This window comes from Callithrix jacchus, chromosome 14 (assembly GCF_049354715.1).
Source record: "Callithrix jacchus isolate 240 chromosome 14, calJac240_pri, whole genome shotgun sequence".
In the NCBI taxonomy this organism is placed as follows: domain Eukaryota; kingdom Metazoa; phylum Chordata; class Mammalia; order Primates; family Cebidae; genus Callithrix; species Callithrix jacchus.
This window is the reverse complement of record NC_133515.1, coordinates 50,266,964-50,281,155: the sequence shown is the minus strand read 5'-3', so window position 1 is coordinate 50,281,155 and position 14,192 is coordinate 50,266,964. Positions and strand designations below refer to the sequence as shown.

General features: G+C 40.5%; 1 long non-coding RNA gene across 1 annotated transcript in view; it reads right to left on the bottom strand.

The window, feature by feature from the left end:
- The window catches only part of LOC144579285 (uncharacterized), a 172,644-nt gene that overhangs the window by 6,929 nt on the left and 151,523 nt on the right, over positions 1 to 14,192 (bottom strand). Inside the window, exon 6 of the long non-coding RNA XR_013526572.1 lies at positions 10,981 to 11,075. This is a non-coding gene — a long non-coding RNA (uncharacterized LOC144579285). The remainder of the gene's footprint in view (positions 1 to 10,980; positions 11,076 to 14,192) is intronic.

Genomic DNA, 14,192 nt, shown 5'->3' with positions numbered 1-14,192 from the left:
AACAATATTTTCAGAAACACTGACCAACAGAGTTGTGAATTCCAACTTAATAAATGAAAGTGTGAAGTATTTGGCATTATCTTATTTCCCTTATTTTCATTGATAAGAATGTGGGAACGAGAAACCTAGGAACAATAGAAGAGAAATATGAAATGAATGAGGAATGGATAAAACAGAAAATTAGAACATTTATTTTCTCATTTTTCTGCCTCCTATACTTTATTTACAGATTTCAGTATTCTCTTCCAAGACTATATATCTTTCATATATATTATCCAATAGATACCTTTTTTCACTTTGTTATATTGATGATGAGACATATTTAGAAGATTTAAGATTAGAGTTGTTAGATCAAATCCTGCCATGCAGAACGACCAGTTAACTTTGAATTTCAGATAAGCAATGAATATTTTTTTAACATAAACATGTCTCATATATTACATGGGACATAGTTAAACTAGAAATTATTTATCATTTACCTGAAATTCAAATTTAACTACCAGCTTGTATTTTTATTTGCTAAATCTGGTAGCCCTATTAGGAAAGAGCCACTAGTCTTTAAGAGAGGTGGATCTCCTTGGGCTCTTTATTTTAATGCATTTACTCTGGTTTATCAATATCTTCTGTTTAAAAATTTTTAACTGAAAAAAGTATACTTATCATGTGTGTATAGTTCATTGAACTTCACAAATTCAACACACCCATATAACCAGCACCCAGGTCAAAACCCAAAATGTTACCTGCCCCCTAGAAGCCTCCCTTGTACCCTCTTCCACCCACTAAGGGTAAGTATTATCCTGACTTCTAAAAGTATAGGTCAGTTTTGCTTATTTCAATCTATTCTTATTTAGTATCAGAGGCCTCATCCTTGTATTCTAAAAGAATATCCACTCACTCGATAGAAACACAGACCCCCTGGCACCAGGTTAAATGACCAGTTGATTGGAGATGGTTGAGGCTGGGGGACAGCTCTCCCACTTCCATGTATTAAGGGAATTCTCTAGGCAGTGATATTTATCTAGAACCCCACAGTGGGTAGCATGTGGGTAGAATGTTCCGGTAAACCTAAGAGATAATAAAGGCAGAAATCTAGAAGTTGTGGGTCTTTCATCATGTGGTCAGGTTATGAATTTTGGCTAGGAGGGGCTGAGAACCAAGCAGGTAGTTTGGTCAATGACACCTGAGAGACTGTAAGAACCAGGCATTTGACACACTCCCCCATGCACATCTTCATGGAGGTGATCTGATGAGTTGCTAATCCCCCAGCAAGGTTTTCTCTTGGCAGTGTTTGTTGCAATGGCAGAGCTGTGTTGTGTAAAGATGTTCCATGAAGCCATGAATTTTTTCTATCATTCCCTCAATTTGTAGGTAGATAACTGTTTCCATTCTACCAGAATGCATTATAACCACTCCCATAACTAAGGACAGGCCATCAGAAACCAGAAAGGGCCCCTTCCCCTTCTCTCCAGTAGTATTGAGGGGGAGGGACACAGGAATAGAGCTCCAAAAGAAAGCAGAGCAGGACCTTCATCTCCACCAGCATGGAAAGGGGGCTCTAGGGACCTACTACAGTTCACTGAGTACCCACCAATGCTTTCTTGGAGCAGAGCCCACAGGGCTGAGTCACCCATGGAGCAATTGGGTAATTGGGTGAAGAACCAGAGTATATGACATGGCTGGTCAAGGATCCTCTTCTGACCAGAATCTTAGGTTAGGAATCCTGGTGATTCAATACCAAAAAAGTAGAACACTTTAACTATTCAACAATGGGACTTTGACTAAATATACCATGCTACAACCAAACAATGTAATTCCATTTAGTCTTAAAATAATGTTGTAGAAGAAAATGTAGTAGTACTTATAGTAGCTGTAGCTAGCCCCATAAAGCCCACACTACTGGCGAGCACTGTTCTAAGTGTTCGGCAAATGTTGATTCACTTAAACATTCACAACACGTTGTAAAGTAAGAACAATTATTATCCCCATTTTACAGATGAATAATTTGCAGAAACTATTTCAGTTAAAGGACAAGCCCAAGGGTCACACAATAAGTGACAGACCCAAGATTCAAATTCAGATAGGCTAGCTCCAGAGTCCATGCTATGAACTAATACGTGATGACAAATGAAATGCTAATCATTTATAATTACAGGAGAAAAGCAGGCTAAAAAACAGTTTGAAAAGTGTGATTCCAATTCTGTATCAAACACTTAAGAATCATATGATTATACACTCACATGAAAATTGTTGTGTTGCATGTCATGGTGTTAACTGTATTACCTCCAAGAAGTTGCATTTAAATGAGTCTTATTTCCTTTTAAATAATTTTCTATAATGTCTGTATTTTCTATAATAAACCTCTATGATTTCTTCTTTTGAAACAGAGTCTCACGCTGTCACCCAGGCTGGAATGCAGTGGTGTGATCTTGGTTCACTGCAGCCTAGACTCACTTGGCTGAGGTGATTCTCCACCCTCAGCCTCCCGAGTAGCTGGGACTACAGGTGTGTGCACCATGCCAGGCTAATTTTTATATTTTTTGTAGAGATGAGGTTTTGCCATGTTGCCCAGGCTGGTCTCGAACCCCCGAGTTCAAAAGTGATCCTCCTGCCTTGACCTCCCAAAGTGCTGGAACTACAGGCATGAGCCACCAAGCTCAGTCTATGACTTTTTCTTTTTTTCAGATGGAGTATCTGTCGCCTGTCACCCAGGCTGGAGTGCAGTGGCATGATCTCGCCTCACTGCAATCTCCGCTTCTTGGGTTCAAGCGATTTTCCTGCCTCAGCCTCCTGAGTAGCTGGGATTACAGACATGTGCCACCATGCCTGGCTAATTTTTGTATTTTTAGTAGATACATGGTTTCACCATGCTGGCCAGGCTGGTCTCAAACTCCTGACATCAAGTAACCTGCCACCTCAGCCTCCCAAAGTGCTTGACTTTTTTTTTTTTTTGAGATGAAGTCTCGCTCTGTCATCAGGCTGGAGTGCCGTGGGGCAATCTCGGCTCAATGTAACTCCGCCTCTCAGGATCAAGCGATCCTCCTGCCTCAGCCTCCCAAGTAGCTGGGACTACAGGTGTCTGCCACCACACCCAGCTAATTTTTGTATTTTCAGTAGAAACGGGGTTTCACCATGTTGGCCAGGATGGTCTCAATTTCTTGATCTTGTGATCCACCACCCGCCTTGGCCTCCCAAAGTGCTGGGATTACAGGTGTGAGCCACAGTGCCTGGCACTGCTTGAATTTTTTAATAAGAAAAAAATTCTAAGACAAAACAACTTCTTTTGGTGAAATTAGCTCAACAATTGTGACCTTTATGCAAGGCCTTCTGGTGTGAAGACTTGTAGAGAAGTCACATCCTATAGAAAGCTTCCAAAGGACATCCCCAGATCATATCATGCCAACCAATTTGCCTCAGAGGAAAACGAGCTTCAAATTCATTAATGCATAAATTCAGTGCCTGGGAAGCAAGCTATGTTGAGCACCAAACAGATGTTAGAATGTTGAAGCTGGCAGAGACCTGGAGCCTCTAGAATCTAATCTCTCTGTTGGCAGAGACTGAGGCTGGAGGGGATACCTATGGAAATTCAAGTCAGGTAACAGGGAGGCCCTTACAGAAAATGGCATTTTCCCCTAGGAAGCAGAACTAAGCAGGAAATTTCACAAGTCATTTAAAATTTAGTCACAGAATATCCTGGCTCTCAAGAGAGCACCTGAGATGACTTTTATCTTCTCGTGGCCACAGAAGGTTGCTGAGAGAAAAAAGGAGGAGGGAATAAAGTACTGTGAATGTATTGCAGTAAAGATTTATGCCTGGGAGAGTTCAAAATTAGTGATGGAGAAGAATCCTGTTGCAGACAATGACATGGACATGTAGTCGTCTTTTCCCAGACTACACCCTCTGACAGGACAGGGTTACGCTCAGTATCTTCCTGGAAAATAACCCAGAGTTCCTGGACTTCCAGCCCCGTCTGGATTTCCTGAGAGAAGCTATTACTTTGTCAGGCCTCACCCTTCTAAGACATCACAGTGACTCATCTGAGCAAAGTGGAGAGGGCTGGCAATTTCCAAGCAACATGATTTCTTAGAGCTTGACCTTTCCAACAGCTACTTCCACAAACAGGGCCAGTTAGCAAGTTCTGCTGATGGAGAAACACTCTCAGCAGCTCCCCTTCCCAGCTGATTAGCAGCCACTGTCTTTCACCCATCCACGGCTGTACATCTCTCTCTGGCCCACTGATAATGTACTACCTCTAGAGGGCAGTTTGAAGCAGGATTCTCACTGAGTTCTAGAATGGTAGTACATCATAGATTTTAAAGAAATTTTTCAAAATGTCCTTCTGAAACAAACTCATCTTTCATAGAATGTCACAATTTTAATTGTCCACTCAAGAAATTTGCAGAACCAGAAATGGATGCAAGTACTTAAACTAAAAAGAACTATGTGATATCAGATGCTAGACTTACAAAGAAGGGACTGAGAGGATTCAGAGGAATGGTTGTTCCCACTAAGGTGGTGGATAAAGCATTCTTTGAGGTGGTGGCCCGTGAGCTGGACCTTATTAAAGATGGGCTGATTTTTACAGGGAAATATGTTAAGAGAGGCAGAGGAAGAAGGATACTCAGACAGAGGGAGATGTCTAAACAAAAGTTTGGAGATATGAAAGAATGAGTCAAGACATGGCTCACTGATAATGTACTATGTGTATAGATAATATATAAAGTGAGAAGTCTTGTTTTCTAGGACAGAGGTATCTTGTAGCCAAGGCAAACTGGGAAAAGAACCATTGAATCTAAGACACCATGATTGCCATCAACTGTAACATGCACTCTAATTTCAGAGACGTTCCAAAGGTCTTTTTAAAAAATGTGTCTTAGACAGTGTGGTGATTCCTCAAGGACCTAGAAATAGAAATTCCATTTGACCCAGCAATCCCATTACTGGGTATATATCCAAAGGATTATACATCGTTCTACTATAAGGACACATGCACATGAATGCTCATTGCAGCACTGTTTACAATAGCAAAGACCTGGAATCAACCCAAATGCCCATCGATGATAGATTGGACAGGGAAAATGGGTCATATTTATACCATGGAATATTATGCAGCCATCAAAAACAATGAGTTCGTGTCCTTTGTAGGGACATGGATTAAACTGGAAACCATCATTCTCAGCAAACTGACACAAGAACAGAAAATCAAACCGCATGTTCTCACTCATAGGCAGGTGTTGAACAATGAGAACACATGGACACAGGGAGGGGAGCATCACACACTGGGATCTGTAGGGGGGAATAGGGGAGGGACTGTGGGAGTGGGAGTTGGGGAGAGATAGCATGCGGAGAAATGCCAGATATAGGTGAAAGGGAGGAAGGCAGCAAATCACGCTGCCATGTGTGTACCTATGCAACAATCTTGCATATTCTTCACATGTACCCCCAAACCTAAAATGCAATAAAAAAATTAAAAAAAAACATGTCTTAGAATTGACAAAACACAGTTAACTGTGATCATATTATACAAGGTCTCAAAAAACAGCTAAGAGGGTAGTTCATAAGAAATGAGGAGCTCCTGAAGGTTTCTGAGCAGGGGTGAGATGTTATATTTTATGAAGTTTGCTCATTGCTGTGGGTAAGTGCGAGGTAGAATATGCAGTGAGTTGGGCATTGTGGCTCACTCTTGTAACTCTAGCACTGTGAGAGGCCAAGCCAGATGGATCAGTTGAGCCCAGGAGCTTGAAACCAGCATGGGCAACATGACCAAACCCCATACAAAAAATGCAAAAATTAGTCAGGCATGGTGGTGCACACTTGTAGTCCCAACTACTTGAGAGGCTGAAGTAGGAGGATCACCTGAGCCTAGGGAGGTCAAGGCTGCAGTGAGCCATGATAGTGCCACTGCACAGCAGCCTGGGTAACAGAGTGAGACCCTGTCTCCAAGAAAAAAAAAAGAGAATATTCTGTGCTAGAGCTTCTTAATTAGTACAGGCTCCAGGGAACTAGAGGAGTGGTAGTAGGAATGGGAAGGGTCAGATACAAGACTATTCCAAGGGAAAATCCAGTGAGTCAACTGCACAGACATGGTGAATGAGGGAGGAGTCAAAGATAAATTACTAATGGATAATGAGGACGAATGTGGTATTCCTGTCATTGTAATTTATGTCTCTTACTCATTATGCTTTCTTGTTGCACATTTTTTCCTTTGCTCATTTTTTTCTAAATAGTAGAATTTTGTTATTCTTTTTCTTCCACATACAGTGTTTAAAAGTTTTGATACCCAGCATGGTACTGGCATAAAAACAGACACACAGACCAATGGAACAGAATAGAGAACGTTGATATAAATCCATGTATTTACAGCCGCTCATTTCAACACAGACACCAACCGCATGTAATGTGGAAAGAACAGTCTCTTCAATAAATGGCGCTGAAAAAACTGAATAACCATAGACAGAATATTGAAACTAGACCCCTATCTCTCACTATATGCAAAATCAAATAAAATGGATTGATAACTTAAATTTAAGACTTGAAACTATGAAACTACTACAAGAAAACATTGGGAAAATGGTCCAGGACATTGGTCTCAACAAAGATTTTTTGGTGTAAGACCTCAAAATCACAGGCAACCAAAGCAAAAGACAAATGAGATTATATCAACCTTCTGCACAGCAAAGGAGGCAACAAGGTGAAGAGACAATCTACAGAATAGAAGAAAATATTTGCAAACTACTCATCTGACACAGAATTAATAACCAGGATATATAAAGAGCTCAAACAACTCAAGAGCAAAACAACAAGCAATCCAATTTTAAAATGTGCAAAAGATCTGAATAGACATTTCTCAAAAGTAGACATATAAATGACCAATAAGAATGAAAAAACTGCTCAACATGGCTAGTCATCAGAGAAATGCAAATCAAAATCACAATGAGGTATCTCATACTACTTAAAATCGGCTTCTGTCAAAAAGACAGGCAATAACAGATGATGACAAGGATGTGAAGAAAGGAGAACCTTCATACACTCTTGGTGGGAATGTAAATTAGTATAACCACTATGGAAAACTGTATAGAAGTTCCTCAAAAAACTACAAATAGAGCTATCATACCATTCAGCAATTTTTCTACTTGTATATATCCAAAAGAAACAAAACCAACCATATCAAAGAGACTTCTGCACTTCCATGTTTATTGTACCACTATTCATAATAGCCAAAATATGGAACCAAGCTAAATGTCTATTAATGGATGAATAGATTTAAAAAAATGTGTTATATATAGACAACAGGACACTATTCTGCCATAAGAAAGAATGAAATCCTGTCACATGCAGCATCATGGATGGAACTGGAGGTCATTATGTTAAGTGAAACAAGCCAAGCACAGAATCAGATATCACATGTTCTCACTCATATGTGGGAGCTTAAAAAGTGACTATCAAGAAGATAGAGAATACATTGGTGGTTACCACAGGCACTAGAAAGGGTGAGGTGAGGGGATGAAGAGAACTTGACTAATGGGTACAAATATACAATTTGATAGAAGAAACAAAATCTAGTGTTTAATAGATCAGTAGAATGACCATAGTTTACAATAATCTATTGTATATTTCTAAATCATTAGAAGAGAATAATTCAAATATTTCTAGCATAAAGAAGAGACAAATATTTAAGGTGATGGATCTTCTAATCATGCTGATTTGATCTTTACAAATTATATGTACCCAGAAAATAAGCATATCTACTATATATCAATAAAAAGTAGAATTTAAAAGTTTTGATTCCCATCTTTACAGTGCTGATGATTGCCCTGACATTTTTAAGCCTACATTTTTATATCAACATCAAAAATTAATAGCTACCCTTTTAAAAAAATTTTTTTTTTTTTTTTTTTGAGACGAAGTCTCGCTCTATAGCCAGGCTGGAGGCAGTGGCGCAATGCTGGCTCAGTGCAACTTCCATTTTCTGATTTCAAGCAATTCTCATGCCTCAGCCTCCCGAGACTATAGGCATGCACCACCAAGCCCGGCTAATTTTTTTTTTTTTTTTTTTTTTTTATCTTTAGTAGAGATGGGGTTTCACCATGTTGGCCAGGATGGTCTTGATCTCTTGACCTCATGATCCGCCCTCCTTGGCCTCCCAAAGTGCTGGGATTACAGGTGTGAGCCACTGCTCCTGACCAATAGCTACCCATTCTTAAACAGAATGGAAAATTTGGCCATGTGCTCATGCCTGTAATCCCAGCACTTTGGGAGGCCAAGGAGGGAACAGATCATTTGAGGTCAGGAGTTCGAGACCAGCCTGAACAACATAGTGAAACCCTGTCTCGACTAAAAATACAAAAAAGGAAAAAAAATTAGCTGAGCATGGAGGTGTATGCTTACAATCTCAGATACTAGATAGGCTGAGGCTGGAAAATCACTTGAACCCTGGAGGTGAAGGTTGTAGTGAGTTGAGATCATGCCACTGCACTCCAGCCTGGGTGACAGAGCAAAACTCTGTCTCAAAAAAAAAGGAAAATTAAGCTGCTTTTCCCCTCTTCCTTCCTTACACTCAGTCCCATCCCCTTCAGGCTTTGGTGCTAATACCACATTTGACTTTTTATTTGGGGGCTGGATTCATGCACATTTCATATCTAGTCATGGGTGGTATTGGATTATGCTATGCAAAGTATTCCCAATAAATAGAATCAATTTCAAGACACCAATAATATATTAAAACTTATGGAAACTTCTATCCCAAGGCCTGCTATGAATTTAAGTCTATGGTCTATGTGGTGCTAATTCCTAATAATTTCGAACTGCCTCTAAATTGTTTCAATTTTCAACACTGCTATGGTTTCTTATTTCCTTAAATTTTATTTTAACTTTTATTGTTCTGAAAGTTCTCATGATTTAATTAGCATATTTTTCATTCTTATCTTGGGACGTATGCTTCTGGAATAATGTATGCAGTTTTAGTTGCTGAGCCTTAAGGAAATTATTGAAGATATTCAGGAGCAGAGAGGCTCAGTAAAATGTTTGACGATGAAGGACTACTGCTGAGTAGGGAACAAAAAAAATGATTAGGGCTCTGGAGTTTGGGAAAGCAATAATTTAGAGGCCACATGTCTAAAGCTTTTAAAATTAACAGGCACAAACAAGGTGAATCTAATTGTAGAATTCTTACACTAACATTAGAAGAGTTCTTGCAACTTTTAAGAAATAAATTGAGAAAAAAGCGTTGAATTTTACAATAGGAAATTTCATTAAATACCTTCTTTTGCCCCTCCAGATCTACTTTTTGTCCTTTTCTACCCTGCTCTGGCCTTAGGAGGCTGATCTACATTGACCACATCAACAAACACCTTTGCCTTCTGGCTTAGTGATGGGCTTAATGAGTGGGGTGGGGATGAGCAGCACTGTGGCAGGACAGTGGGAAATGGAGGAAAATGAGGTTGGGGTATTTATTCCCCAGTTTCCTCTCCACCAGAGTGCCCAGTGTTGGCTGAGTCTATCTGCTGAAAGCTAGCACTTGTGTCTCACAGTTCTCTCCATACACTTTGTGAGTTCTGGTAAACATATCTTCTCTTTCCCATTTCAGACTTATGAGCAGTGATAGCCCCTCATTGTTGCAAACTCCAGATACTATATGTTATTGCTGATTTTTGCAAACCCTGCTCAGGCCTTGTAAATAGTGGCTTGACTACTCTCAGTTGCCTACCTGGAGTATGCCCTCTGTTTCCAGACCCATGCTGAACCCCGAGTGATGTACTAATGGACCAAGAGATCTCTGTAACTAAGAAATAATAAGGGCAGAAAATACAAATGTTTAAAAAGCAGGCCTGGTGTGTTGGCTCATGCCTGTAATCCCCGTACTTTGGGAGGCCAAGGTGGGCAAATAATGAAGTCAGGAGTTTGAGACCAACCTGACCAACATGGTGAAACCCCATCTCTACCAAAACTACAAAAATCAGCCGGGTGTGGTGGCACGCACCTGTAATCTCAGCTTCTCAGGAGGCTGAGGCAGGAGAATCACTTAAAACTGGGAGGCAGAGGTTGCAGTGAACTGAGATCGCTCCACTGCACTCTAGCCTGGGTGATAGAATGAGACTCCATCTCAAAAAAAGAAGTGACCATGGATAAAAGGCACTAACCTTGACTTTGGGAAATAGGTGAATATTAGACCATTTTGAGATTGTATTGTTGGAGCCAAGGAGCACCTGTTGGACTGAATGGTTGGGTGGAAGTAGGCTTTTTCTTTTGTGAGAATGAATGTTGCCACTATCAGTCATTCTTGGAAGTAGATAATCCCCATGTGAGAAATATACTAAAACTATGTACTGTAGAAGGAGGGACTTCCACCTCTTTCTAAATTAGGGATCTATTTGATCCTGGACTTTGAGTTATGAAAAGGCAGGCTCATGCTGGGAGTAAGCTGTGCCCAGGGAAGCTGCAACATCAAGCTTCTATTTTTGTCAGAGTGGCAACAGGGACAATAGCAGTTCAGAGAAGGAAACAACCAGCATTTTTTGGTAAGAAACTCCAGGTAAGGAACCCCTAGGCCCAAAAGGTATTACATCTTCCTCCTAGCCCCACAAAAAAAGCAGGAGGCATTATCAGGATGTTTCCTTTGGACCAAAGGTAAAAGTTTATCTTTCCTGAAGCTGAAGTCAGGGTAACAGTGGGCATCAGTGGGTAGATATGAGAATGTGATAGCAGAGCTCTCCTGAAGGTCAAAACAGTGAGTTGAAAAGGTGAGAGGGGAAGCATGGGAGAGCTCTGTTGTAGAGCAAATATAAGATAGTACCAGTAAAGTTTCACATATAGTTGAAACCACTTTGAGAGAAGTGAATTTCTAGTAAATGGGTTCATAGGAGAGAATACTGTGATATTTTTGGTATGAAATGGAAGGATACTCTTCATTGTAGTCATAGACTGGTAATCTGGGAATAAATGGGTTACAGAAATAGCTTCTAGGCCAAGCACAGTGGCTCATACCTATAATCCCAGAACTTTGGGAGGCTGAGGTTGGAGGATCGCTTGAACCCAGGAGTTGAAGATCAGCGTGAACAACACAGTGAGACCTCATCATTCTAAAAAACAAAACAAAACAAAATTAGTTTGGTGTGGTGGTGTGCAACCGTCCTAGCTTCTTGGGAGGCTAAAGTGGGAAAATCCCTTGAGCCCAGAAGGTTGAGGCTGCAGTGAGCTATCATGGTGCCATTGTGATCCAGCCTGGGTGACAAAGCAAGGCATATTTCTTAAAACAAATGAACAAAATAGAAATGGCTGCTAAGGGGTTAGGTAAACCCTACATGTGGTAAATTGATAGTACTTTCCTGATGGAAGCTGAAACACATTGCTGAGCTTTTTGATTGATACTGGAGAAACTCCACAAACTTTTTTGCTACTGCTGCTGAGATCAGAATGCAGGATTGGGTGAGTATGGCAACATTTAAGAATTTTTTTTAACTGAGGTTGTGCAATTCATTCTCCCTGTATTAGAGACAGAAATAGTTCTTGGGGCTTTCACAAGAATGATGTGATGATGTGATGCTCTGATTTCTATTTTGGTGAAATGGGACTTAGACTCTCATTAGAGGCCAAACCAAGTCTCATTAGTCATATGAGCCTTGCATGTTTACCAAAAACTTGTTCTTTTCTCTGGTGACAAAAGGAAGGGCCCAGTGTGCCAGCTAAAAGGATATTGCCTGACAATCTCCAGAATATAATGTGGAATTTGGGCTCAGCTTATGTGGGCAGTGAACCCAGGTATCATCCAAAAATATTGCTGAGTTCCTAATTTGCATCAGATGCATTTTCCAAAATTTTTGGAAAATATGGAAAGTAACAATATATTTGGTGTTTTGTAATAGCTCAAGAAGATAAATTACTGAAAGAGGAATATCAACTCCCAAACCAAGAATAATTTCTCCTGTCCTTGGAAAATGTTAATCAAACTTTAGAGATCTAACTAGCCTAGTATCTTAAAGTGATAAGTTGGGATAACGAGAGATTGAGACTTAAGGTTTTAATATGAATTATGCTATGAACTACATCTTCCTGAATATGTTTGAAGCCTGCTGTGTCAGGATTTCTCCTGTCTGCCACAACCAATTATATATAAGTGAGTTCAAAGATTCCACTTCAGGGACATTTTGCTTCCCCACAGGCATAATCATTATTTTCAGGAATTTGTGAGCCCTCCTCAAGGAGAAGTCTTTTTCTGTGTGAAGACAGTGAGACCCCCTGTAGTGTGTTCTCCTTAATCTATTTCTAAGCCATCTGATCGAGGATATGTGTGCCTAGCCCCAAGTTGCTCTGCCTCCCTGTCCTCTTCTGACCTTTCTACTTAAACCTGATGTCATTTTTCCAAGAGCATGTGACTCAGGCAGCATAATGTCAGGGATCAGGGCTGAACTATTATAGACACAGAGGATTAGCAGCCAAGGAGCAGTTCCTCTGACTTGGGCTAGCCAGGGTTCTCTGAGGATTCATTCTCTGGCAACCCTACCACTCAGACTGTAACAGCTTTGTAATTTTGAGGAGTAATTCTGAATTACAACGTGACAGGATCCGCAATGGATGAGCTCACTTTCTGGGTGCACTATGTGAGTACATTATTTTAATTACACTGACTTGAACAAAACCTCCAAGAAAGAGTGGGGTCTTTGTTTCTAATGTTTCCATCTTGACCCTGTTACAGTTTTAATTCCAACACACACCTCCATTCTATACACACCCCTTTGGGTCCTTTCATTCTTCATAAAATCCTTCTCAGGTTCCAAGGGCTGTATCTCCCTTACCAAGACAAGTTCGATTTATGACCAGCACAGCTTTATCAAACGTAGAGGGACAGGTATGGTGAATTGTCTCCTACAGCTTTTCATTGGCACTATAGGATGGGTGTGAATTGTGTAACATTCAAGGCTCCACTACATCTTCAATAGCAATGTCATAAAAGGCAATGCCTAGGGGAACATTCTGAAAACTGAACATAAGGCATGAATTTTTTAAAGTCCAGTCTATTTCTACAATAGGCAAATTAGACTAATCTTCATACCAATATACCCATAACAGAGTAGCAGCTTCTGGAAAAATAGGCAGATGTCTTTCTACATCATAATTAAATGATAATTAATTTACTAACATTAGTCAAACACTCAAAGGGTAGCTCCTTATGCTGACAAGAAGAAAGGGGCACAAACCTGACTTCTGCCAACCTTAGACTGTTTTTCGGGTTTTCCTCAGAATATATATATAACTCATCAGAATTGGTTTCTTCATTTAAAGCAATTCTCTTCATTAGGTTTGAAGTTAATTATAGTAGGAACATAGCCAAAGGGCAATTGATTTGTGCTGATTGAAGCGTCTCAGAGAAACAACATGGCAAAACTTAACTGGACTCTGGGGCTAATTTGAGATTCCTTCCCCTTATATTTATAGAGATTGTGGTTATTGATGTTGTCCCAAGTATATTTTGGTTCTGTCTGTCCAGGAGCAGGGGTCAGTCAGCTAAAATATCTTTGCTGCCAACAACTATGCATCCTTTTATTCTTTTTTTTTTTTTTTTTTTGAGATGGAGTTTTGCTCTTGTAGCCCAAGCTGGAGTGGTGCAGTGGTGTGCTCTTGGCTCACAATAACCTCTGCTTACCAGTTTCAAGCGATTGTCCTGCCTCAGCCTCCTGAGTAGCTGGGATTACAGGTGCCTGCTGCCACACCTGGCTAATTTTTTTTTTCCCTTTTTTTTTTTTTGAGATGGAGTCTTGCTCTTTTGCCCAGGCTGTAGTGCAATGTTGCAATCTTAGCTCACTGCAACCTCTGTCTCCCTGGTTCAAGCAATTCTCTGCCTCAGCCTCCGGAGTAGCTGGGATTACAGGCAACTGCCACCACACCTGGCTAATTTTTTTATTTTTAGTAGAGATGGGGTTTCACCATCTTGGTCAGGCTGGTCTTGAACTCCTGACCTCATGTTCCACCCACCTCAGCCTCCCAAAGTGCTGAGATTACAGGCATGAACCACCATGCCCAGACTTTTTTTTTTTTTTTTTTTTTTTTGAGACTGCTTCTGTTGCCCAGGCTAGAGTACAGTGGTGTGATCTTGGCTCACTGCAACCTCCACCTCCGGGTTTAAGCAACTCTCCTGCCTCAGCCTCCCAAGTAGCTGGAATTACAGGCACCTGCCACCATATCTAGCTAATTTTTGTATT